The 26641-nt window shown below is 37.3% G+C and overlaps 1 pseudogene; it reads right to left on the bottom strand.

Annotated features, from left to right (window-relative positions):
* Nucleotides 1–16880: 16880 nt before the first annotated feature.
* LOC140237905 (uncharacterized) lies at nt 16881–17555 on the bottom strand (annotated as a pseudogene).
* Nucleotides 17556–26641: the final 9086 nt, after the last annotated feature.

Genomic DNA, 26641 nt, shown 5'->3' with positions numbered 1-26641 from the left:
GTTTCATAAAAAGTTTATATGATAGCAACTCTTGCTGGGATGGCAATTGTCATTGTAACGACAAGAATCCAACTTCCTGATTGACTGTTGCTATTGGAAGTCGCATTCCAGCAAGATAGAGTTGCTATCCAAACATTTGATGAAATGGGGTCCTGTTTTCATTATACTAAACAAGGTACTTGTCCACACAAAGGGTTTTGGTTTGTGTTACATGTGAATGGTTTGGTGAAAACAGATTGAATTGGACAAAGAATAATAATTTCAACTGGATTCCAGATGAATTTGTTTGCGCCGTTCTCCACTCATAAGACTCACGACTGTTTCTCGTCTTCTGATTGATTGCGACCGCCGAATCATCGATTTTCCCGCCTCGTATAATATCAGTGAACGGAAGTGTGTACGCGCGTACGCAACCAGTTTGACTCATCCTGGTACGGACAGGACGTACCTACGCTGCGCGTACGCGATACGCGTAGAGTTAGATCGATCCTCGATACGCGATATCGGCAGCTCGTACGTTGAAAACGATACTAAATTATGATATACTGAGTAACTTTAGTTTCAGACGTGGACTCTAATAATAGCAATCTCTTACTTGCTGCAAACTTTGGAAGGGCTTCATTTTGACTTTTTCGTTTCGTCACTACACGAAATCATACATTTTGAAATTATGCGAGGAGATGTGTTCTTCATCGCCTCATCGTCGATTCTTAGCCATTGCATTGCATAATAATAATGATAATACATACATACGGCCTTTTTTACGATCAGTGGTGTAACTTTTGTACTCAGAGGGTCAAAATTTCAAACAAAATATTTTTTCATTATTCTGTTTGATTCCTGTTGGAAAGTATTCAAATTTTTGAAAAAATAACATTTCAGACCTTAAAGCTGAAGAGTTATTGGTGTAATTTAAGGAAAACCCTGGCACCTGAAGTAAATTTAAGCAAAATTTTGTTTTCATGAATTGCACCATAATGACAAAACTCTGTAGTCAAACTTCACCATGCAAAGTTTATATGGTTAACAACAATATATAGTTTGTGAATCAAAACTATTTGGGGGTTGAATATAAAGTGAATTTAAAAAAAAATACATGAGATTTACAAATTTTTGGTAAAAATACCAATTGACATGCAATTTTTAAGATTTTAACTATTTATTGGAGGGCAAGCCAGGTCAAACTCTATAATATAACAAGTCTTTAAGAAGGGCTACCTTCCTATGTAGGTTAAATGAAATTCCAATCATTTCTTTAAATCTTGGATTTTTCACACATGGATGTTTCGGAGGTGACAGTTAACATAATAGAATGTTTCGGAGGTGACATTAATATTAACACTCAGTTTTTTTGAGAATAAGTGACAATAACACAAAACTTCTTCTTTTTATCAATGTTTTTGATAATTATAACTCGAGAATAAAAAATTAACTCCTGTTTCAAGCAGATACACCACACAGAACAAGTGTTTTTTTACACTTCATTAATTAGCATGGGCACCGGTAGTTTGCCTTCCATTTGGACGAAGGTTGTAAGCTAAATATTGTAATCTGAACAAACATGGCATTCCATTTTCTACCTTAAATTGAGATGAGGGTGTGAGATCATTTTAGTAATGTTTCTTTGCTCTCAGAACATTTTATTCCACAACACCAGGGAAGAATCACTTCGTTTCGGAGGTGACATTCAATGTTAACATTGTGTTGAAATATTCATTTACAGTAAGAATATGACGGACATATTTAAAGCTAGATATTGTAACCTGAAGAAACATGGCATTCCATTTTCTACCTTAAATTGAAATGAGTGTGTAAGATCATTTTAGTAATGTTTCTTTGCTCTCAGAACATTTTATTCCACAACACCAGGGAAGAATAACTTTGTTTCGGAGGTGACATTCAATGTTAACATTGTGTTCAAGTATTCATATAGTATGTCCCCCCCCCCCAAAAAAAAAAAAAAAAAAAAAAAAAATTACAATTAGACTTTTGCATTGATAGCACCCAATATGATTAAATCAGCTAAGGATGTCAAGAGTCTGATTCTTCCAAGTTTAGCACTTGGATGCTCTTGGAACTGCATATTAATGTGTAAACACAATATACAGAACTTGGAGGGAAGGGATTCCTGACATGCTCTACAAAAATCCTTATTTGTCTTTGACCTCTGAAGCAAATTGAATGGGGTTTTCTGTATTAAAGGTGTGGGCAATGAGTTATAGTTTCAATCCCTCAAATTGTATTTTAGATTGATTCACTATCTTTAAAGTTATCGTTGCGGAGGGTACCATTGTAATTTTTTGGTGGGGACATAGGTTATGAATGCCAAAAGCAAAAATTCTTATTTGACTTGTATTATGTTTTTGTTTGCACATAGTATTATAAATAGATTAATTCAAGGATGTTCATGAATTCTTCATCATTCTTGATAGCCACCATACAAATGTTATAATACTGGTGAAAGGTGTTTGGTTCATCTGGGATAAATTTTCTATATACCAGATTCATTTAAACTGTTGACATTACTAAAATATATTTTATGTATCTTTCTGAATTGCTTGAAAATTAACAGCAAATCATATATATTAGTCACTTTTGAGAGTAAAAAGTATAAGATAAGAAAAAATCATTTTATTGTTTTGGAGGTGACACAACACAGAGACAACCCAACTTCTCAGGTGTTAGCTAATACAATTGTGAACATTCATGTCTTTCCTCATGGCTTTAATTTTCAAATATTAGCTCTTTCTTTCAGTTCTTACTTGTTATTTTGTTTAGTTATTTTCTTTCATGATAGTGGATACCAGCTGAAATTTTGTTTTAGATTGTAATTCATACTAATCTTTAGCAAATTTTTACAGTTTGGTTAAGACAACAGTTTGTGTTTCCCAGCTGAAGAGAGCAGCATAATGCGTTTGTGTGAACTTATGGGGAAATTTTTTTTAGTTCAGTAATTTTACCCATCAACTTCACAGAAGGTCCCGGACACAAACTGGTCTCAAATAACCCTATAAGGGACCGAAAAAGGGCAAGTTCACCTCAATAGACACGAGAGTTGAGTAAATACAGCAATATTAGTAAAACACATCAGTGAGAGTTTGAGGAAAATAAGGCAATCCGTTCCAGAGTTATGAATTTTTGAAGTTTCTGCTCAGTCAAAGCTGAATGAGAAGACTTCTATAGCTTGTGATGTCACACGTGTACAAGGATATAGAGAAAGTATCAAGAAAATTCAACATATTTTCACTTTTCTTGCATAACAAAAGAACACTTGACTTCTCTCTTTTGGAAGGCAGGGTGAATAATATTGCCCTAACATACATCAGTAGCAAGTTGAAGAAATGTGCACTTTTTTCAAAAAGTAAAGTTTTGTGAAATTCACTTATATTTTCTTTTTATCGTTGTATGCATGTGACATCATACATTGTCGTAGTCGTCTCATCCAGCAGTGATTGCATCGATATTTGAAAAAGACCATAACTTTTGAATGGATTGTCCAATTTCCCAAACTTTCAATGATGTGTTCTACTAATGTTGTTGCATTCACTCAATCCACATGTATATGAAGGTGGACTTGTCCTTTAAGAAACCATTTTCTTTTCCTTGAAATTCCAGTACTTAAAGCCAAATTCTAAGATAAAACATAATAACAAAACAAGGTAAACACGTCATCAAAATTATATTGAGATAGATGTTCTACAAATCTTGTTTTTGGATCTTTCCCTTTCCAGTCCTGGGGACTTGTTCCTCTGTTCACTTTAGTTGTCAGATAACTTCAATAATATTTAAAAATACAATGTCATAAACAGTTGGTTCAACTTGGAAAATGTAATAATTATTGTCATATTAAAAAAAAAATCACATAATTTTGTTTATGTTTACCACGTTGTACATGGAAAAACAACAACTAAGAATTCAAGAACAAGTTGTGCACCAGCTATAGGCATGTGGCCTTTTTGTGGAGTGTGATTATTTTATGATTTTTTTAAGATTGTGGACTAGGGCATGCATGAACTGCCACATGTATCACTTTGGTATCAAGGGAATTCTGGTGAGTTAGGTATACAAAAGTCACTTCTACTGTGATGATTTTGTAGATATTAAATGTATTTGAAAATGTTAATAGATAGTGAAAAGGAACTGAAGTCTTGCCTTTCACTATCACATAACAATATGGTGTTAACAAACAATGTCACCTCCGAAACACAAGAAAAAGCAACCTACATGGAAAACTGTGATTGGTAAATCTTCACAACTAAATTGCTTAAATTGGAAATCAAGTTTCTAAGATGAAAGCATCTATATGTTTACTTAACTAAAGCAGGAGAATTGATCTTGATTACAATATTATATATACAACAGATGGGTGTATTTTGTGCATTCTCTTTGTTAAAAAAGTGAAAAAAATGTAAATTTGCACTAAAACGTACAGTATAGTAATAAAAATAAGAGTGAGAGTGTGTTAGTTGATTTCTCCACTTTGAGACTTGTGTTACTAAAATAAATGAAACCATTGGTGTACATGATATGGTTTCTCTTCCATAGAAATGAGCAAAAACTCTTGTTAACAGTGTTTTGTCACCTCCGAAACAGTAATTCTTAGTTTTTATCAGATCTTTTATTAATCTCTAGAAAATTCTCACTTCCTGTTGCCATATTACTATTTTCATCCAAAAGAGATTCCTGTCAATTGCACAGAATCAAACAAAATTGCTTTGTCTTCGAGAAATTATCAAATATAATACGCTTGTTGTTTCGGAGGTGACAATTGTTTCGGAGGTGACAAGTGTTAACGGAAAATTGTAAATTGCTCCGAAATGAAAACAACAGGCTATATTTCTACTACCTTCCTCCAGAGATAATGTGAGGGGATATGTTACATTTTTGTAGATGTAATGTATAACTGATGTCAAGAATAAAAAAAATCAAATACATAAATCTGTTGTCTCGGAGGTGACAGAAAAGTTAACGGAAAAGTTGCATAAATTTATAAACACTCACCAAAAAATGATAAGCTATTTGAATCAAATAATCTTTGGATCGAAGTTAAGTCAGACTGATTACTATTCTGTTTTGATGGAAATTAGCAAAGTTGAATTTTATAATTGTGAGCAAGAGCTAACTCAAAAGAGGGGTTAACTGTTAACGGAAAATGTCACCTCCGAAACATAAAGTTTGGACAATTTCAGTCTTTAAAGAAGACAAAGCAGAACCTGGTAAACATAATAGTTCTTAAGTTTGGATACCTGTCTATCACCACAACAACAAAAATAATGAAAAGGAATAAACAATTTAATATGCTAGGTCTGACAAAAAAACCATGTCAGAGTGCATACACCAAAAGTGTTGGATTTCAAGCATGTAAATGCATGCCATATCTAAAAGAAAAAGAGAGGAAAGTTCATTAAGGTACCCAAGGTAGACACTGTGGGTGGTAAGTTTATGAGAAAAAATAATGCATATCTGTCTGTGTATAAGAAAGTTATACACCAATTAGTGCCAAAACCGTGTTTTACACCACTGATTGTAAAAATGGCCATACAATTTCTATAGCGCCGTTCTCCACTTTGATTAAATGCTCAAGGCGCTTTACAATTGTACATCAGAGCAAACAGACTGAAGATACAAGTACATCACCGTAATAGAAGAAGATGAAGAAGCAGAAGAAAAAAAAAGACATGAAAGTCTGTCTTCAATAGGCACTGGTCTTCAAAATGCACTGCTAAACAAATAGGATTTTAAATTACTCCTGAAAGATGTTATAGAGCTTGAGTCTTTCAGCTCACGAGGAAGTGAATTCCAAAGTGTTGGTCCAGCGTGAGCGAAAGCTCGTTCCCCCCAAGATTTCCTAGAAAACGAAATATGTAAAAGACCTGAAGTTGAGGATCGAGGTTGAGGATACTAACGTTAAACCGAAAAGACGAAGTTAGTCCAGGGCGATGTAAATGTGAAATGGACTCAGTCTTCATCGGCCTCTACATACTTCGGGATATTTTCTACTTCATCCAGCCAGACCTTGCGTTAGACGGTTTCAGTCTCGAGTCTACTGTACGCCTACATCTGGTTGCTCCTGTCCCTCACCATTTTCAATCAATCAATTTCAGCTTGGACCCATGTCATGTGCCTCGCTATGGACGGGCCGCGTGGTATGGCATATAGCTATGGCGAGTATGGGCATATATTGCTAAGCCTAACGTTAATCATGATGCGAGGTTTGCAGCGATGATCACACGTGTTGCTGTGACTGTGAGTAGATCTAACCGTTACAGTGCGACTTCAGTCAGATATCACCATCACGAGCATTATCAATACCACCATTGGAGGCAGTGCCATTAGATTACCACAAAACAGACCTAATAATTCCTCATGTAACGTTAGAGGTTCTGAAATTACCAGAATCTTCTGGACACACTTTAGACCGACGTCTGTACAGGGAGACATCAGGGAGACAACGCCGGACTCGGTTTCGGCTTGGTCTGACTCGGAGCCTGGACGGAGGAGAACTGCACAGCTCTCGATGGACTACAAGTATTAAAGGGAGGCAGTCCTGAGATTTTCACTGTACTGATAATTATGAAGAGTAAAAAAATATAACATTTCACCAGTTTATACGCGTGGAAATGAAAAAAAAAACTGTCTCCTTACGCGATTTTTGAAAAATAATTCCTGCAAGCGATCGTGTAAGAGCCTGCAAAAAGATGCTACGTCATTCATGCCCTACTCACCAAGTTGACAGCCGTGCTTCTAAAAACCAATTTAGGTGTTGAAATGATCAGTTGTAATTTTATCATAAAATGTGAAAGTATGTGATTTTATTATTTTAAACAAAATATTTCAAGCTTAGTTATATATAATTCATGAAAAATTAATATTGTAAACATAAATTTATATATACAGTTGAACTCGCCTAAGTCGACATCGTATATGTCGAATAATCGCGCAAGTCGATAATTTTAAAAAGTCCCGATTTTTCCCCATTGACTTACGTGTATTAATTCACTCATAAGTCGAATTTTTTAAGTCGAATACTCGCTTAAGTCGATGAAATTCCAAGAACACTTTCACGGAAAAACCATTGAATTCACTGTGCCTAAGTCGAATAAGATTTTACTGTGTAATAAATCACTGTCAAAATCACGAGACGCCAGTTTTTGTTTACATACAGTATATACCAAAAGAAACTGCGTAAATAAACATTAACGTTTCATTAACGCAAGCGGTTTCACCTGAATCGTTAGTAATGCAAACTAACGATCGGGAAAATTAACGTTTGTAGCAACGATGAGTAACGATCCCTAGCGCAAATTAACGATGTTTCGGTAACATTAACGATAGGTAACGCAAGAACTCACGCGAGATTTTGGTTTTGTAACGAGACCTGGTGAAAGGACGACGTAGCCCCTTTGATTTTGCGTTCGGAAATGAATAAGGATAAAAAAAAGTATCCGGAAGATGCTGAAATAAATGTTGAATGTTTGCTTTGACGTTCGGATATGAAAAATAATGATATTCAACTCCATACGATGATGAAATAAATGTCGGATGTTTACTTTTACCTTCGAAAGTAAATAACATTAACATTCAGCTCCGGAAGATGCTAAAGTAAATGTCGAATTATCCCTTTGACGTTCGGAAATGAATAACAATAATAATCAACTTCGTACGATGATGAAATAAATGTCGGATGTTTACTTTTACGTTCGAAAGTAAATAACATTAACATTCAGCTCCGGAAGATGCTAAAGTAAATGTCGAATTATCCCTTTGACGTTCGGAAATGAATAACAATAATAATCAACTTCGTACGACGATGAGATAAATGTCGGGTGTTTGCTTTTACTTTCGAAAGTAAATAGCAATAACATTCGGCTCCAGAAGATGCTAAAATAAATGTCAGATGATTGTTTTTACGTTCGGAAGTGAATAGCAGTAATATTCTTCTCCATACGATGCTAAATAACTGTCGGATGTTTGCTTTTAAATTTCGAAATGAATAACAGTAACATTTAGCTGCGTTTGATGGTAAAATTAATGTTTGATATTTGCTTTAACGTTCAGAAATGAATAACAATAGTATTCAACTCCGTCCGATGATAAAATGAATGTCTTATGTTTGCTTTTATGTTCGAAAGTAAATAGCAATAACATTCAGCTCCGGAAGATGCTAAAATAAATGTTGAATGTTTGCTTTGGCGTTCGGAAATGAATAACTATAGTATTCAACTCAGTACGATGATGAAATAATTGCCGAAAGTTCGCTTTTACGTTCGAAAGTAAATAGCATGTAACATTCGACTCCTGGAGATGCCAAAATAAATGTCAGATGATTCATTTCACTTTCGGAAGTGGACAGCAGTAACATTCGGCTCCTTACGATCATAAAATAAATGTCGGGTGTTTGCTTTTGAATTTGGAGATCGAATAACGGTAATATTCTGCTTTGTACGATGCTAAAATAAGTAACAGATTGTTTCTTTTACATTTGGAAATGATTAACGGTATCAATCGGCTCATTTAGATGATGAAATAAAAAGCGGATGTTTGCTTTCACGTTCGGAAATGAATAAGGATGATATTCAGCTCCGTAAGATCCTAGAATGAATGTCGGTTGCTTGTTTTTACATTTGAAACTGATTAACGGCAACATTCGGCTCCGGAAGGTGTTAAAATACTTGTAAATGGTGGATGATTGCTTTTACAATCAGAAATAAATAACGGTAACTTTCGGACCGAACGTAGGACCGATTTAGTTTTGCTTGTTGTTGTTGTTGTTTTTTTTGTTTTTTTTTTTTGTTCGGGCCACCAAAAAATAAAAATCAATAATTTTGGGGCCACCAAAATAAAAGTTATAGTGTGGAGCCCTGGCCTGCATCAATGTGGATAAAGTGTCTTGCTGAAGGGCAAATATCGGGCACACCGCTCCAGCTCTCGGCTCCAGAGTAGACAACATACATGTACATTATACATACGTGTGGTGTAACTTTAAGTCGATTTTTTCGACTTACGTACAAGTCGAAACTCGCCTAAGTCGATGTGTTTTGCTCAGTCCCGAGAAGATCGACTTATGCGAGTTTAACTGTATATTAAAATCAAATGCACCATGTACTTGACATCAATATAGGCACGGTCCTTTTCTAACTTCCGTCCGTGTTGCATATTACTTTCCGTAGAAACCACTCTCGCGCGCGAATTCTTACCATACCAATGTACACAGTACTCCGTGTCTAGCTGAGTTTGGCGTTCAAACCGAAGATAACCATGCATTAGAGAGTCGAATTCTTCAAAGAAAATATTGTTTGTATCTCGATATTTCTATAAGTACTCAGATATTGCCTTTCCTCGAAAAAAAAATATGACGTCTGCCGGGCAGGGTAAACACAGGGGGCCGCAGGAATATGATTTCGCTCCACTTTGCCGTGCATGTCCAGTCGGCACTGGCAGCAGCTAGCTCGCAGTGGCACTGTACTGCAGTCCAACCCCGGCTGCAGCCCCACCGTAAATGAAACATAGCTAGTCACTTTCCTTACCTCTCTACGCTTCCTTTCCTCGGTTCTCTTCGAAGTCGATGCTCGAGCTGTTTCTGTTTTATAACTCATGTGAGCAATATGGTCGGGATTGCATCTGGTTTCAGGAGTTTTCTCGGTTTACAACCGAGGGCCACAGCCTCCCTGTCCACGTAAAAACATTGCTTCTCAAATGGTCCACGCATAACACGATATCGAGAATTCTTGTAGGCCCTAAGTTTTTATGCCTCCGCCACGAAGTGGTGCCGGAGGCATTATGTTTTCGGGTTGTCCGTCCTTACGTCCGTCCGTCCGTCCGTCCGTAATGAATTTTGTGGACAGCGTAACTAAAAAAATCTTTTGAGGTATCCTAATGAAACTTGGCATGTATGTGTATTGGGGGTGAAGTTGTGCCTATCAACTTTTGGGTGCACATGCTCATGGTCAAAGGTCAAAAGGTCAAGGTCAAATGCTTAAGATTTCACTATTTCCCCCATATCTATGCAATGCCTGAAGATATTTTCTTGAAACTTAGTGTTTACATGTATTACCCAATTAAGATTCTCTGGTGAAAGTTTGGGTCATGAGGTCAAAGGTCAAAAGCTCAAGTAAAAATGTTAAAATTTCACTTTTTCTCCGTATCTTAGAAATCGTTCAAGGTTATCTTCATGGAACATAGTATACACTGTATACGCATGTACTGACGGGCAGTGGTTATCTAGGGAATTTGGGGTTCATGGGGTCAAAGGTCAGGGGTCAAAGGTCAAGGGCAATACTTCAAAATTTTACTATTTCCCTTATATTTATGCAATGCCAGCAGGATCATTATTTTAAAACTTGGTGTATGCATGTATAACCCAATAGAGATTCTCTGGGATTTTTTTTTTTTGCCAAGAAGGTCAAAGGTCAAAAGGTCAAAGATCAAGTGAAAGTGCTAAACTTACTTCTTTCTCCATATCTCGGAAGTGGCTCAAGTTATCTTGAAACTTAGTGTGTATTTATGTATGTTCTGCCTGACAGTGATTCTCTTATAAATCTTAGGGTCAAAGGCCAGATGAAAATGATAACAATTTACTGTTCAATACAGAAATTGCACTATTTCTCCATACCTTGAAAATTACTCAATGCATAAACTTATGAAAGGGTCAAAGTCAAGTTAAAGTTTTTAAATCCCCAAATACATGCTCTCCTATTCATCCAATTAAACATAGGTCAAGGAAGGTGAACATTCAACACATTTGTGACAAACATGTCATTTCAATATTTTGCCAATTTTGTGCAAATGTAATCACACATTGTCCACATGTACTATAGACCTATTAGGAGAATCATGCAATATGGTGGAGGCATGTCAGTCGCCATAGCGACATTTCTAGTTTATGTTCGGCTTCGTTGTACCGAGATTTCTCAGCCATACAGCGCACCTTTCACGATACTTTTGTGGGTCTGGGACGGAAAAAAAAAACGGTTTTACTGGACAATTTTCTGCACGATTCGAGCAGACTACTGCTTGACACATCGGCATGATATAAGATAGCCCGACCAGACGACGCTGAATGCGGTCGCCCCTCTAGTGCCTACTAGTGTAGAACCGATTCTACCTACAATCTGTACGTACTATACACATAAACAGGTAGCTAAACTGCATGCGCGGCAACAGGGCTGCAGCTGCGCTGTGATAGACTGGAAAAGTGCGAAGGGCAAACCGGGGTATCTACCGTAGATCTAGTAGTACCGTCCACACGTGTACTATGCGAATATACAATACACAATACACACACACACACACACACACACACACAGACACACACACAGTACGTAAAAACAATGTCAAATACTACTGAAGTGGCCATCGACTTCGTTATGCATCCGGGTAACTAGGGAGCGTACGGATAACAAGAAGAACACGGCTGGGAAGAGTTGTGCCTCGGTGACGTCTGACTCTCCGCCAAGACTTGCTCATTAGCATATTCACCATGCAGATTCACACTTTTTCAACCAAAATTTACGAGCTTATTTGGTGATTTTAAAGTTTGTTTTTGGTGAGAGTAGTTCATTGGAGTTACCAACAACATATTTTTTGTTTTAAATTCGTGAGGACTGCCTCACTTTAAGTATCACAGTGATATTGTGATGATCTAGATCTCTAATATCGTTGACTTAATATATTACTGACTATATTATTGACTTATTATATTTGAAGTCTAATTTCCCAAAATCGGAGTGAATAATTTTCATACGTTGCTGAATTCGTAATTTTCAGGACTTTATGAATAACTGGTGCTATTTTTGGCCGAAATTTCACCCTCTGAATACGAAATTAAGAGCCACCAAAATGCATATAACGTCATCTTTGAAATCAACACATTCTACTGGTTGTGATGAAATCAGCAGTGTTTTGCTGAAGCAGATCATCGGATCGATTATTATCCCCCTCTCTCATATCTTCAATCTTTCTTTATTATCTGGAGTATTTCCTACTCCTTTCAAGATAGCCAAAGTTATTCCTGTGTATAAAAAAGATGATTCTTCGAATATTAGTAATTACCGACCCATTTCTTTATTACCTACCTTTTCTAAAATACTTGAAAGAATTATATATAATAGATTGGACAGTTTTTTAACCAAATACAATATTTTGAATCCTGATCAGTATGGGTTCAGAAAATCACATTCAACTGACCTGGCGCTTGCACAATTGTATGATCGAGTATCAAATGCCTTAGCTGACCGAAAGCATGTTATTGGTGTCTTTATGGACTTAAGCAAGGCATTTGATACTCTTGACCATTCTATTTTGCTATCAAAGCTACATTTTTATGGTATAAGAGGAACTGCTCTGAAACTGATCGCAAGTTATTTAAATGATCGAAAGCAATTTACATGTTTTGATTTCTGTAATTCGGATACATTGTTGATCAAATGCGGTGTACCACAAGGGTCCATTCTTGGGCCATTATTGTTTTTGTTATATGTTAATGATTTACCTAATGCATCAAGTTTATTACAGTACGTTATTTTTGCTGATGATACCAATGTATTTCTCTCAAATTCAGATTTTCAATGTCTTATTAGATCTTTAAATAATGAATTACCAAAATTGTCTCAGTGGTTCAAAAGTAATATCTTTTATCTTTGAATCTAAAGAAAACAAATTATATGCACTTCAAACATCCAAGGAAACTGATTTGTAGTGACACTGAATGTATTCTAAAAATAGATGGCATTCCTCTTGAGAGGACAACATCCACTAAATTTCTTGGAATTGTAATTAATGAAACTCTTACTTGGAATGATCATGTGAAATATATTCCATCTCCTATTGCTCGTAATGTTGGAATATTATGTAAACTCAGACATTGTTTATCTTTTGATATCTTGATTATGCTTTATAATGCACTCATCCTACCATATATTTCTTATTGTAATATGATATGGGCAAACTCGGTGTCTGCTAACAATACTGTATTAAAATTGCAAAAGAAAGTTATTCGTATATGTGCAAATGCTGGTTATAATGATCACACGGATCCCCTTTTCTTCTGCTTTAAGATCTTAAAGGTGAACGACATCCACACTTTACAAAATGCACTTTTGATGTTCCGCTTTAATACTGACTTATTACCCTCTTCATTTATTGATATGTTCCAGCTGAACTCAGAAATCCATTCTTATCCTACAAGGCAAGCAATGGATGTACACTTGAGTAACCCTAAAACACTCCTAGCACACAAATCAGTAAGACATACTGGCCCAGATATCTGGAATAGACTTCCACTTGAATTACGTAACATTAAGTCTATTCATTCATTTAAAAAAGCAGTAAAGAAAATGTTGATTTCACAGTACCGGTGATACCTTCTGTATAGAAACACTTGATGACTCATTCTTTGTTCATTGTATCTATTATGTTTCTTTCTCTCCGAGTCTCAGCACGTGCGGATGCACCTGCAGTATACTGTCCTCCTCTGATCCACTGGGATTCATTCCTTCTCTGTTGTTCATTATTCATGTTATGTCGGGCAAATCATGGTTCACTATAACGTCATGCCCTGAAAGGGCACGTAGAAATTTATGCTGTGTACATAGATGATTGCTTTTTGTCTTCTTCTCTTTTTCTCTCTTTCTCATTCAATGTAACTTTTACAAGACAAAAGCAACACTTATTATGTGAATACATCACTGTAATTTATTAGTTTAAATACAGTATGTGCATGTATGTATGTGTCTAAGTATAGAGGTATGTCGAGTTGATCTGGCGAGACTAGTATCCGGAGGTTTTTATCATCTCCTCCCCTTCCTTTCTTCTTCTCTCTCTCTCTCTCTCTCTCCCTCTCCCTAACCCTTATTCCACGAGCATCATGTTGGACCCTCTTGTTTTTCTTCACTATAATGTTATTTGTTATCGGTTGCCAAACAGTCAAGCTTTGTGCTTATTATTGGCAATCGTTCTGTATGCAAATTATTAACACGTTACTCATGTAATTATACTACAGATGTATTGCATAATTAATGAAAATGATGAAAATTGTATAAAGTATACTACCGGTATTTTGTACTTTGTTAATGAAATTGCAGAAAGTTGATGTATTTGAAAAAAAAAATGGCATACAGAGAATAAATAAATCAAATCAAATCAAATCAAAAAAAAAAAAAAAAATAGCGTCCGGTGATACGATCCACTCTCATACTAGCTTATTGCTCATTGAATGACGTATTTATGCGAGCTCCGGCAGTGGGGGTATTGCAAGGCGGCGACATTATTGCTGTAGATTATGACTGCTAGAATGCCGCCTCAGTGCCATTGTTTGATTTTTATTTACTATTACGAATCAATAACAGCCGAATAAATTGTTTCATTTTATCACATAGGCCCATACTAATATATATATATATATATATATATGTATATATATATATATCACAGTTGTTATAAGATTTCATGTTATATCAATTCAAGCTTACCTGCGTGAGTGTGATTGGTGTGAGTGAATCATGAATCTAGATTACTAACCTACTTGTTAATTGGTCGGGTTTTTTTTCCTTAGATTGACGCGAAATTTGAATGTTAGAATTTGTGTGTTTGATTGAATCTAAAAGTATGTGGTTATTAAAGTATGTGTCTGATGGAGTTTTACAAGTGTGCTTAATTTCATTTTTATTATGATATGAATTAAGTTCGATGTTCATAGCAACCGATATGTTTAATGATTTTCTACATAGATATTTACACACATCATAATTTCTAATGAATCAATTCGTTTCCCCACGTCTCTATCACTAAAATAAATACTAACCTGTGAAATGTCTTTCCACACCCCTTCTTCAGCCGACTGTTACACCTAAATGTCGTGCAATATACGGCATAGAGCTCAGCAAAAAATGCACACCGAAACAAAACAAAAAAAGCAAAAAAAAAAAATCAGCGTAGCCATACGCCTGCAAACCCTGCTCATCGAATGCAAGCCGTGACGTAACAAAAGACTAACCAAAATGGCGGAGATCACGTGATCAACGAACGCTGGCTATTCTTTGAGATGCCGCTTGATCATTCTACCTACTAGTATTTATTTCTGTGGGGATAACCTTATTCCGCGGAATACATTACAAAAAGTGCGGTGACATCCTCCATAGGAAACGAGCGTTTTTAAATGCACCGCGCAGAGCGCACAATCAGGTATAGGACTTTTACACGGACTCTCGACTTTACGAACTCATACCTCCCAGAATGTGTCTTTTTGCATAAATTCACCTGGTTTTCATGAAAATCTAGATTTCAAGCTTGCTCTACATACCTCATTTGTAGAGTTTTGTGAAAATTTTACATCGGTACCTTTGGAGTTGAAAATTTGGTGTCATTTTCCACTCAAACGCAATCAGCTCTATCGATGACACGCAATTTTACATTGACGGCGCGGTGTGCCAACTGTGAGCCTGAAGGCCGTTTTGGGAGGGCTATTTCACTGCCATACATGTTGTATTTTTGCAATGCACCTACATAGTGAATTGTAGCAAATACTCACGTGTATTCATACTGAGTTTGGAGGAATTTCGTGAAACTTCGCTATCGGTACCTTTTCAATATTCATAAACCATGTCAGTTTAGCCTGAGTAAATATTTGTTCATAAGCCGGGCCATGTCTTTACACACTGAAGTAATTACGTGTTATTCCGTGCTTCTCTATGGCATAGGTTAAATATCTTTGGAGTGTGAGGTCGCGTGAGGGTCAACGCGTGATCAGGAGATTTTAATATTCATTAGTTGTGAAGCTGTATATCTGTGATTGGCCTTATGCAAATTGTTAACGCGGACGCAGACGCGTACCTGTATGTTAATGTTTAGTCTTCGCTCGCTAACAGACTTCACCATTTAATAGTTTAATAGCAATGCCAATATCAGTGTAACCAACGTCAACGTATTGTACTTTATAGTTACTGGTTTGTGACAGACTCTATAACAATTAGAAATAAAAGTGGGTTTAGCAGGGTATTGAAAACAGACGGGCTTATAAATGTAAACTGTAAATTTTAGTAGATGATTCCAAATGATTGATCTTGACTCCTTACCCAACTGAATATCGAATGGTGTATTGGGATTCCACCGACGAGCTCTTGATTTGGAAGTCTTGGTGGTACTGCCGATGCCGCAAGTGCCAACTGGTCTAACTCCAACTTTAGGAGGAGTGGTAGAAGTGCAAGTACTACATTCCGTTCTCGATCTTCGCCCACGACGGCATCTGTTCTCCATCTTATGACTTCACGGCACTAGTCGCAGGCAATTCATGTTATACTCAGTCAGACCGCAACACCCTGAAAAGCCTTCGCATTTATCGTACGCGTATGCATGGACCTCGCGGACATGAACACGTAATGAGCTGGAAGACCGCATTTATAGTCCCTGTATATATCCGACCTCTTTATAACAAGGTTCCACTATACTGTACACCTCTTTTTGAAATGTCTATTGCAAAGTTGAATGATGAAATAGGGATTTTCTCCTTTTTGAAAAAATCTTGGAAGCCGACGGTTTAATTGTATGTAAGTACAATACAATTTTGCACCAGAGCATCCAAAAGAGTGTGTTTACATTGTCAAGGAAACAGGAGTTACACAATAATTGCATTTCTATTATCACTGTGATTATGCAATATGCACGCACAATCCTGTCAGTGTCAGTCACCCTGCCTTATGTCAATAAACTTCTTCTTCTTCTTCTTAGGGTTACGCCCACATCCTTCACACTTGAAGATTATTGTAGGCTTGTGCATTGTGTGCAGGACAGGTGTAATGCTCTCTCGGTGCATATAAACATAATAACTTTCATTTGGGGTGCATCAGTGCTGTAACAGGGTGCGAGTAAAAACAGATTGGCCACTTCTATGCCGCTGTCAGCCTCTCCACCAGTCGTTGGCGGAAGGCATCTGCAGAGGTGGGGCAGATGATGTCATGTGGCAACAAGGCATTCCATGTTCGCACTGTGCGTGGAAAGAATGAATATAGGTGGTAGTCTGTGCGGCTAACTGGTATTTTGTAGCCCTCTGAATGGATGTGCCGTGTGACTCGGTGTACTGGAATGATATAAGTGCTTGTATCAAAGTTGACTAATTGGTAGTGCATCTTGAAGAAGAGAATGAGGCGCACATATTACCGTCTCTGTTGAAGACTAGGCCACTTCAGCTCTTGCAGCATGTCACTTACACTTGAGGTGTTGTGGAAGCGATTACAGGCATACCGCACTGCTCGCCTTTGTACCATCTCCAGCTTATTGATGTTTCTAGCTGTATAGGGGTCCCAAACAGGAGCACTGTATTCTACCAGTAGACGAACTAGAGTGAAGTAGGCAAGTGTTCTGAGTTTAGGAGATTTTACACGAAGGTTTCTTCTCAGGAAGGCAAGGGTCTTGTTTGCCTTGGTACAAACTTCATCAATGTGTTTGTTCCAACTTAAATCAGAAGAAACAGTCACACCCAGGTATTTGGCAGAAGAGCAGATCTCCAGATTCTTGCCATATAGAGTGTATACTGGTAAGTTGATTTTTTGTCTGCAACGCATGACTCTCAGTACTTGAATACAAAGAGCTGAAACTGTATAACAGTACTTCAGAGAATTTTCCTTGTACAATGTATTTTGTGAAACATTGTGACAACACAGTCCTTTGGACCACAAAAATTACCTCATTATATGAGTGGTCGATTTCACTAAATTTACTTGTGACGCGTTGTAAACCTCAATAGGCAAAGCACATAAGTTGTGACAGGTTCAGCAAGATACAACTGGTTCACGACGGGTAAGGCTTGAACCCCTCATAACTCGAGGTATGCCTATATGGAAGGTTTACGACGTGTCGCAAGTAAGATGTTAGTGAAATCCACCACAGGTGTCTTGTTATATCAGTGTCAAAAGACGAATACAAAGAGCTGAAACTAATACAATTTCCTTGTTATAACAGGGCTACATCAAACTCCTTAATAATGAGATTTCACCGTACTTGTGCTCGATATTTGAACTGCAGAGTGAATGTACTTTGAAGCTACACATAACAGATGTCTCCAAGATGAACGTCTGTAAAGAACTCTGCAATTGTCATGGCGAATAATTCGTAGATGCCCTGATACAAGAGTTCAAACTCTCCATCTTTCAAGCAAGTTATGGTTCCATTATACCAATTTTCTTTTCCATCCTCCTCCCACATGTGTACGAACGGTCTGTTGATAAATTGTCTGGGTTGTTGAACATCTCTGAGGAAATCGTTGTCTATCGGTCCTGAAGCACTGAAGAGAATATCCTTCAACTCCTCTACAGAGCATTTAGATATGGCATACTTCCCTGTGTCTTGCCCTACAATCTTTTTTCTAAAGTTAATTTGGTTCTTCAGAGTGTTTGTCATCTTGGTCTTTGACATATTGTTCAGAAGGGGTTCACATTCTTTCCGATCTTCAAATAATCCATCTTTCAGGGTACTTTCAATTAGTTCTAATTTGTTCCTCTCTTTCTCTGCCTTTTCAGAGAGCTTCTGTTATTTTTCTCTGACTCACCTTTGAACTTTCTCAATGTGTTTCCTCTTCTTTTCTTTCTTTCGGCCACTCCTTCCTTGAGAGCACTGGAAATTAAACCCTTCCTAAGTGCATCGGGTTTACTTTGCAGCCACAATCCTGTGTCATTGGCCTTGAACATAACCTTGCCCTCAATTTTCCCTATGGAACTATTGGGTGTATGGTGCAAATGTGCATCCAAGCATGCAAAATTACGTTCCCCACAAATGTTATTACTAACACATGATGCAGCTTGCTCCCTAACCTCCGATGCCTCCCAGAACTGTCCACCAGGCAATTGGGTCTCCAGCTGACGCCTTGCAACCTCCATGATGACCGTAAGCATTCCTTTCAGAGGCTCTACCATGTCCTCTTCAAAAGGAGGTGAAGTCAGTGAGTTGAAGATTGCATCATTTGCCCGGTCAGTGTGAAAGACGGTGCATCCATGGCTGAGCATTGAGGCTGGATCTTCTGCCCACTTCTGCAACATCTCGATAGCTGAATGATACAGGTTTATTCATCTCTAGGATGTTCATCTCCTTAGATGCAGCATTCATCCAAGGCTCGGTGATGAAATATCCCAAGAGGCCAAGGCATCGAAGGTGGCAGAGGTTTTGTGTGTTCCATGCGTTGACGAACGCTCTGTGAAGGTCATTGTTTGGTTTGCTCACAGTTCGGAAATACTCTAAGACAGATTCTCTGATGTGAAACAACAAGGCGGCTGATGACAAAAGGATATTAGATTGGTTTCCTACCCATCTTTGCAAAATATTGTGCCCTCTTTTCTTGAGGAAGGTCCGCAACTCTGTGCTGTCCCCACAACTTTCACTATTGAAGATTTTGCTTCCAACACGGATGAATGCCGGCACATTACACTCTCCACCTTTATTATAAGGCACTTTGCAACTTCGTTCTGGTACGGCATCCATCTTCTTCAGTGCTTTATTGGCTTCCTTCGCAAAGCTGTCCAAGGGATGCATCGCACATCTGAATTTGTTCAGACTAATGTTCCTTCTCTCTTCAAGCTTTTTATCTACAGAGTCATTAGTCACACATCTGTCTGTCATCGTGTTTGTGACATCAGAGAGTACTTCCGGAGAGATGGCATTGCATGCTTCTTCAATAGACGACACATATTCCTCAGCACTTCCCCCAACCTGTTGCGAGAAACCCACCATGAATATCTTCTCCTTTGTTGCCAGTTCAACTTTCGTCAAGTGCCCAAGTCTGCCTTTGGTTGTACCATCGTATTTGAGAGTAAGTTTATCTTTTTCTTGGAGGGATTTCTTATGAATGGTCTCAGTGACTGTTTGTATGGCCTCGCTCGTTTTGTGTTCAGGAACACCAATCTCCTGTCATGGATAGTGATAAACAAAACTAAAATTCTATGGCTAGCCAACCAGTACATGGGATGTGTTAGAATATGACCATGAACTATATAGTTATGTATAGAATAAAACGGGAATTTAAAAAAAAAAAAATCCATTTTGAAATTATATGGACATCCAACACCAGACATTGGACCCAGATACCACAGAATGGGTCAGTTGAGTGAAAAATACAAAAAGAAAAATATATAATAAATGAACTGTAAATGTCAAAATTCAGTATAATAGCCATAAATATGTACATGTATGTAATTCATATAAATACCGAAAAAATTTTAACATTGAGAATGAAAACGAATGTTTCAGAATAACTACATGAAAAAAAATCATGGTAGGACGGGGGTCGCAAAGGGGGGTTGGTTCAACGTTCAGTATTCAACTGTAAAGTGCTTGAATGCTAAATTGTTTACATGTATTGAAGAGGTATAAATAATTAAATTTTAAACATTATAAAAGAACAAGGGAATTGCAAAATGTGTCTCGCCCACAACGTACAGTAGAAAGTGCGCGACAAGAATGATTTGGTCCTACAAGTTCATTGACCTTGTAGAAACCATCAACTCCCAATGGGACACCTATCCAAGTTTTGTCACAAACAGACTAACAGACATATATCTATGGATCAAAAGTTATAAGCCTCCTGTAATAGAAAGCGCCGTAAAAAACTTAACACTGAATTGACCCTTAAAGTTTCTTGACCCTCTGACCTTTCACCTTTATATGACCATCGACATGGGACATCTATTCAAGTTTGGTCACTAACACAACTATTGATCAAAAGTTATGAGCCATATTAGGAATTAATGCACCACAGAAACTTAACATTGATTGGGCCCTTAAAAGGAAGAAAAATAAAAGAAAAAAAATGTGATCAACAAAAACAGGGTGGCTGCGACCAAATTTGCCAGAGGACTGTGATTAGAAAAAAAAAAAAAACTTAGAAAAAAATTAGGTCATCAGCCACAAAGAGGGTGGGCCGCTGCCAAATTCAGCCCCCCCCCCCCCCAGATCTGCCACTGCATACATCTATATAGATCTTCATATTTATAATAAACCACTCTTCCCTCCATGTTTGATTGAAATTGAATAGTTATTCAGCTGAAGTTTTTGTTGTGTTACAGACGGACGACTTGTCTACTTAGTCTGAAGTGAACACGTGCCCAGGAAAACCCCCAACATGATTAGAAATGAAGGTGTCAGAGATGAGGCGAGAGATAACAGAATGATAAATACCCCCGGCCGTACCCCACCTGCCCACCACGGGTCCCATTGTCATTGGAACTGGAGCAGCGTCTACTTGAAACTTTAACCTGCAACTTGCAAGCAGTGGCGTACCGTGACTCGTGAGTCAACTGATGGGGGGGGGGGGGATGCTGGGTGCGATACACAAAATTACACCACCGCCTGCAAGACATTCTGGTTTCTAAAATGACAATAGTCTGTTACTTGAAAATAGACTCTTAAAAAGTTTAGACTCAAGACCTAGCATTAAAATTTTACCTAACAGTTTGAGCATCCAAGGGTGTATCCAAGATTTTTTTTTTTTTTTTTGGGGGGGGGTCGTAACCAAAATTTTTGGACCTTTACCTTTGCGAGGGAGCGGGGGGACGGTGTGGGAGGGGGGTGCCCCCCCCCCACCCCACGGTAGGGAGTTTTTGAATTTTATATCTTAGAATGGGGCCATTTGGTGCATACAAAAGTGACTTTTTCGGCAAGGCAGTGCGGCTTAGAAATAAGGTATGGCATACTAAAACTAAGTTACGAAATTTATGAGGTTTTTGACAATTTGCTGGAACACCACCTGGTCACCTTTTTCATGTTGTATAGGGTAAAAATACCTTTTGAAAATCGGGGGGGGGGGGTCGTACGACCCTCCCGACCCCCCCCCCTTGCATACACCCATGCAATCGAGCAAAAAAAAAAAAATAGGACAAATTAGCAAGGAAGGTCTCTCCACTCTATCTATCTAAAATTCTAAGTTAACTTTGTTAAAAAATTCTAACCTGAATTCTTAGTTCTTAACTTGTTCAAGCCATGGAATCATGCTGACTCACTAACTTACTTAGACATGATTTAGACATTAGAAATTTTAGTTATATCAAAATATCACATTTCTCTACAGAGAGAATAAACACTTACATAATCATTCAATTTAAAACTAAAATGTCATAAGACTCTAGTCTATTAATACACAATTTACTTTACATTTGATAATCATGAAGTCACGAAGTCTTCGAAGAGACTAATAATTACACGCACGCACTGTGCATTATACAGCACAAAATCCATAGCGACTCCCCGCGGGCAACATTTTTTTTTCCCAGGATGGGAAAGTCACTAGTGTGTGTAAAGTCTACGGCAGTCTACTCACAAAAAAGGTCTGAAACCTAAGACTATAGGGAGACAAATTGTGTTCGCATACTTCAAGATCACAATGACCACCAATCTCGGCAGCACCTCGCTGTGGCACGATATGTTAGTGCTCTGATCATAGAGCTGTATGTTTAAATGATGGACGGTGGTTCGAACCCTAAGCTGGGTTTTGCTCAACATCTTGTTTTCATTTTTGCTCTAAATTTCTAAAGTATATTAAGTTTGTAACGGTTTATTCCGTCAGGCTTAGAGAGAGTAATAAAGTCAAAGACTTGATAGTTATTCTCTATCCAAGTCACCAAGACAAATAAATGCCTTTCCCATCCTGGGAAAAAAAATATCGCCTCCCGCGGCAGCAACCCACGAACAAACTTTCGCGCTTCGATCAGGCAGGCGATTTCGCCCAAACTAGCCATTGCAAGCCCCATTTCGTGTACTGCAAATGATGTTTGGGATCGAGCGGGGCCGATCAATTTGGGTTTCAAAAAAAAAAAAAAAACACGTCAATTTTGAAAAAATCAATGTCTTAAGAGTGCCATATCTTGCGCAATATGGATTAAGTATAGACTATTATTATGACGAAGTTATGGCGAAATTTTGACTTACCTCCGTCGAAAGGTGACGATCTTGAACGTGTGAAGGTGAGTAAACAAACAGATTGCAATTGATTCGCACGAAGGGGAAAGTAGTTTAAGTTACTGATTCACATGTTTTAGTACAGAAGACCGAATCACTTTTGAAAGATAATGATATCATTCCACCCTTGTCAAAACCTGCACCGAGCTAGCAAGAAAAACCTATGCACGCCTTACGTACAAAACGATGTACATGCGCAAGAGCGCCATCTAGTGCCTGATGACGATACCTAGCCTAACGTTAGATCTAGTCTATAATGTAAAAAACAAAATGTTAAGAGGTTATTCGACAAAACTTCAAAAGAATCTCTCTAACAATTCTATGTCTACTCTAACAATTGTTAATCTACGTAGACGCTAACGGTAGACTTCTTTAATGTAAACGATCTAACGTTAGAAATAATACACTCTAACTGTTAACGTTAGAGTAACGTTAGAAGTAACGTCATGGTTAGAGATAGGATCTCTAACACAGGTTAGGCCTAACGTTAATAATTTTAGACGTAGGCACCCTAATAGAATCTAACTAGTTAACTGTTAGACTTAAGGCCTAGAAACATCCTAGATCTCTAAGATCTAGACCCTTCTAACGTTAGATTCTAGTAGGGCCTATAGTCTTAACGTTAGGCCTAACGTTGGAACCTAGTCTAACGTTAGATCTAGACACCATAACATTAGATCTATAGATATCTAAGTAGATCCTAGTAGGCCTAGGACCTATGTGTCTAACTGTTAGACCTCTGCTCTAGAAACCTAGTAGGTGGTTCTAGAACATAGGCCTAGGCCTACTAGTAGTAGGGCCTAGGGGGCCTAAGTTAGAAACTAACGTTTCTTTCTAACACGGTCGCACGGTTTTCCTTACCACTCTTCACTACCCTACCCTTTTCAGCTAATGTACATATCAGTCCCACATACTGTGGCATGTGTTGCCAAATGAGTGGGGAGGGGCAAATCTGTGTAGGCCTATTCAGTACACTTGAATATAAGTAAATGAGAAGTAATGCTCTGATTATGAGAGACTTGATGAAACGGAATTATACTTTTCTACATATGACAGACTTTGGTCACTGTGAGATGTATGCATATAATTTTATTTGCTGATTTCATGAAATGGTCACCTATACGGCCATTTCATGAAGTCATAACATAGTGAATCTTAAAAAGCCTTTAAACCAAAGAATGGCCGAAGTTGCTCACATCTAGGCTCTACTGTAGCTATATGAGGCATTCAAAACGAAGAGAAGTAAACCATTTCATGAAGTTTCTCACGTTTATGTTAAGAGCAAACAGTCTCTGATACGACTCTCATGAAACGGACCCATATTCAATAAAAAGATTTCGAGAAATATCAACTATAATCATGGATTTACTTAACTTTGTCATTTTATATTAGATTTTCCATTGATGTTGTACTGTACAATAAATTCCAATTTTAGAATGAACAAAATAAACCTCAGCTCCTTAATTGCTCTCACCTACAGACCACAGTGCATTTCATCATACACTACAATGCACAAAACAGTACAAGTTAATGCAATGCAGGTTGTACAATGATTTGATATGATCAATTTCATTAATACATATATTTCAGAAATTCACACCATTTCAGAAATCTTTAATAAGTACTGTTCACATGCTAATGAGATGTGAAATAGTATGTATGCGTTTGCTTACATATTGCAGTTACGTGGATATGATACTCATTTTTAAAATTGACAATCTTCATATTCTAGTTTCATGCAATCATACACTGCAAAAAGTCCGGTGTTAAATAGTGAACACCGAGCTGGTGTTAAATGTTCGGTGCTCATTTATGGTGTTAAATTAACACCCCCGGGTGTCATTTCCAAATTTTGAACTGTTTTTTGAAGAGTTTCTTAGTAACTGCACTTCTTGTTGATTTTTAATTTAAACAAGACGATCAAGAATTTTACATTAAAATACTAGATTTTTGAAAAAATGTGAAAATTATTTTACACCAAAGTAACACCAGCTGGTGTGGTCCCTTATTGAAGCTGGACGGGTGTTAAACCATTGATATTAACACCAACAAGTATCAAATCAACACCATGTGGTGTCATTTTTTAATTAACACCAGTACAGTGTAAAAATAACACCAGGTACAGTGTCAAATTAACACCACGAAGTGTCAGGTGAACACTTTTCAACACCATCACAGTGCATTTTTAACACCTGTGGGTGTGGTCCTTTATTGAAGTTTGATCGGTGTTAGATTTAACACCCGTGGTGTTAAATCTAACACCCATGTTTTTACAGTGTACAAATTTCATGCTACTGTTTTATTTCATTTGAGAAAAACTGATTTGAAAATTGGCTCAAGTGATGATGGAGGTCATTACAATTGTAAAGATAACATCTTATTATCCATTTTTGGTCAAATTGAGAAAGAATGGTCATCAGCTTTTAAAAGACATTTAGGAAAAATTATCAAATGTATGCTACAAAGTTACAAATATTAAATCAACATATTTTTTTTTCACGACTTCATTGAAGGATTTGAGTAACAACAGAAAATGATACGTACATGTATTTACAAACACATAAGAATGAGCCACTCATTCGGTTCAATATGCAATCTCTGTAGTACATCTGCTTTGAGATACATTCTACATCTATTGATTATTACCAGGAAATAGTACATGTTTACATAAATTATCACAAGATTTGATTTCAAATTGTTTATAACGTGATTGAATGAATATCTGTTTGTGTTTTTTTTTGTTTTGTTTTAGGCGAAGTAACTATTACTTTACAGGCGAAGTAACACATACTTCACATAATATATTCATCCGCCCGACTATACAAGTGGGACCCGTCTTCAAAGGGTTATAACTTATACATAACACTTGTGTGAAATCATTTACCGGATGAAAGTATAGAATTTGCTAAAATACAGTCAGACAGTTATTCAAATTTGCCCATATATTGAATCAATTTGTATTGGAAATACAAACGAGAAAAAATAAGCCAGTTCGGAGATAGCTCATGTGCACATGGGTACAAATGACAAATTTCATTTTTTCTACTTTGTTAGGCGCTTCACACTATTCAAAGCGACATAATGCAGCAGCTTGCCCCACATTGCAATTTATGGAACACGTATTCAAAAAAAGAAATGAACCTGTGTACATGAAGTGACAGAATGGTTCGTAAATCAACACTTTGGGAAGCATCCATTTCATTGTGCTGTTTTGAATATATTAACAAACTTTTTCTGTTAACATTCTCAAATACTAGTACCAGGCTTGCTGTCAGGTGGATGTACTGGCAGGCACCATTTACAAGGATTACATGAATAATCATAACATTAAAAATGCTTATCTCAGTGAAATTAAAAACCAACCTGTCTCTCGATACAAATGACCTTTTTCTGCTAATGCTCAATCTGGAACCACGGACTGGCTTATTAAGCAAAACTGAGATGGAAATGGCCACAGGAAATGATACTCAGGAATTACGGTAGTACTTACATGTATGTAGGCCTACTAGCATTTTAAAGTTGCAATATGTTTGTAAACGTAAAGTATTTGTTGAGAGTTGAGTATTTAGAAAAAAGCTTGAAAATACACTATACATATGTACTACAGTATGTGATGACATATGGTCCACGTTGATGACTTCATTATATCGATGGCATATTCATATATGACAAAATGAGAAACTGTAACGATCACATAAAGACATTAAAG

Source organism: Diadema setosum, chromosome 14 (assembly GCF_964275005.1).
Source record: "Diadema setosum chromosome 14, eeDiaSeto1, whole genome shotgun sequence".
Lineage (NCBI taxonomy): Eukaryota > Metazoa > Echinodermata > Echinoidea > Diadematoida > Diadematidae > Diadema > Diadema setosum.
This window is presented reverse-complemented; position numbering and strand designations above follow the sequence as displayed.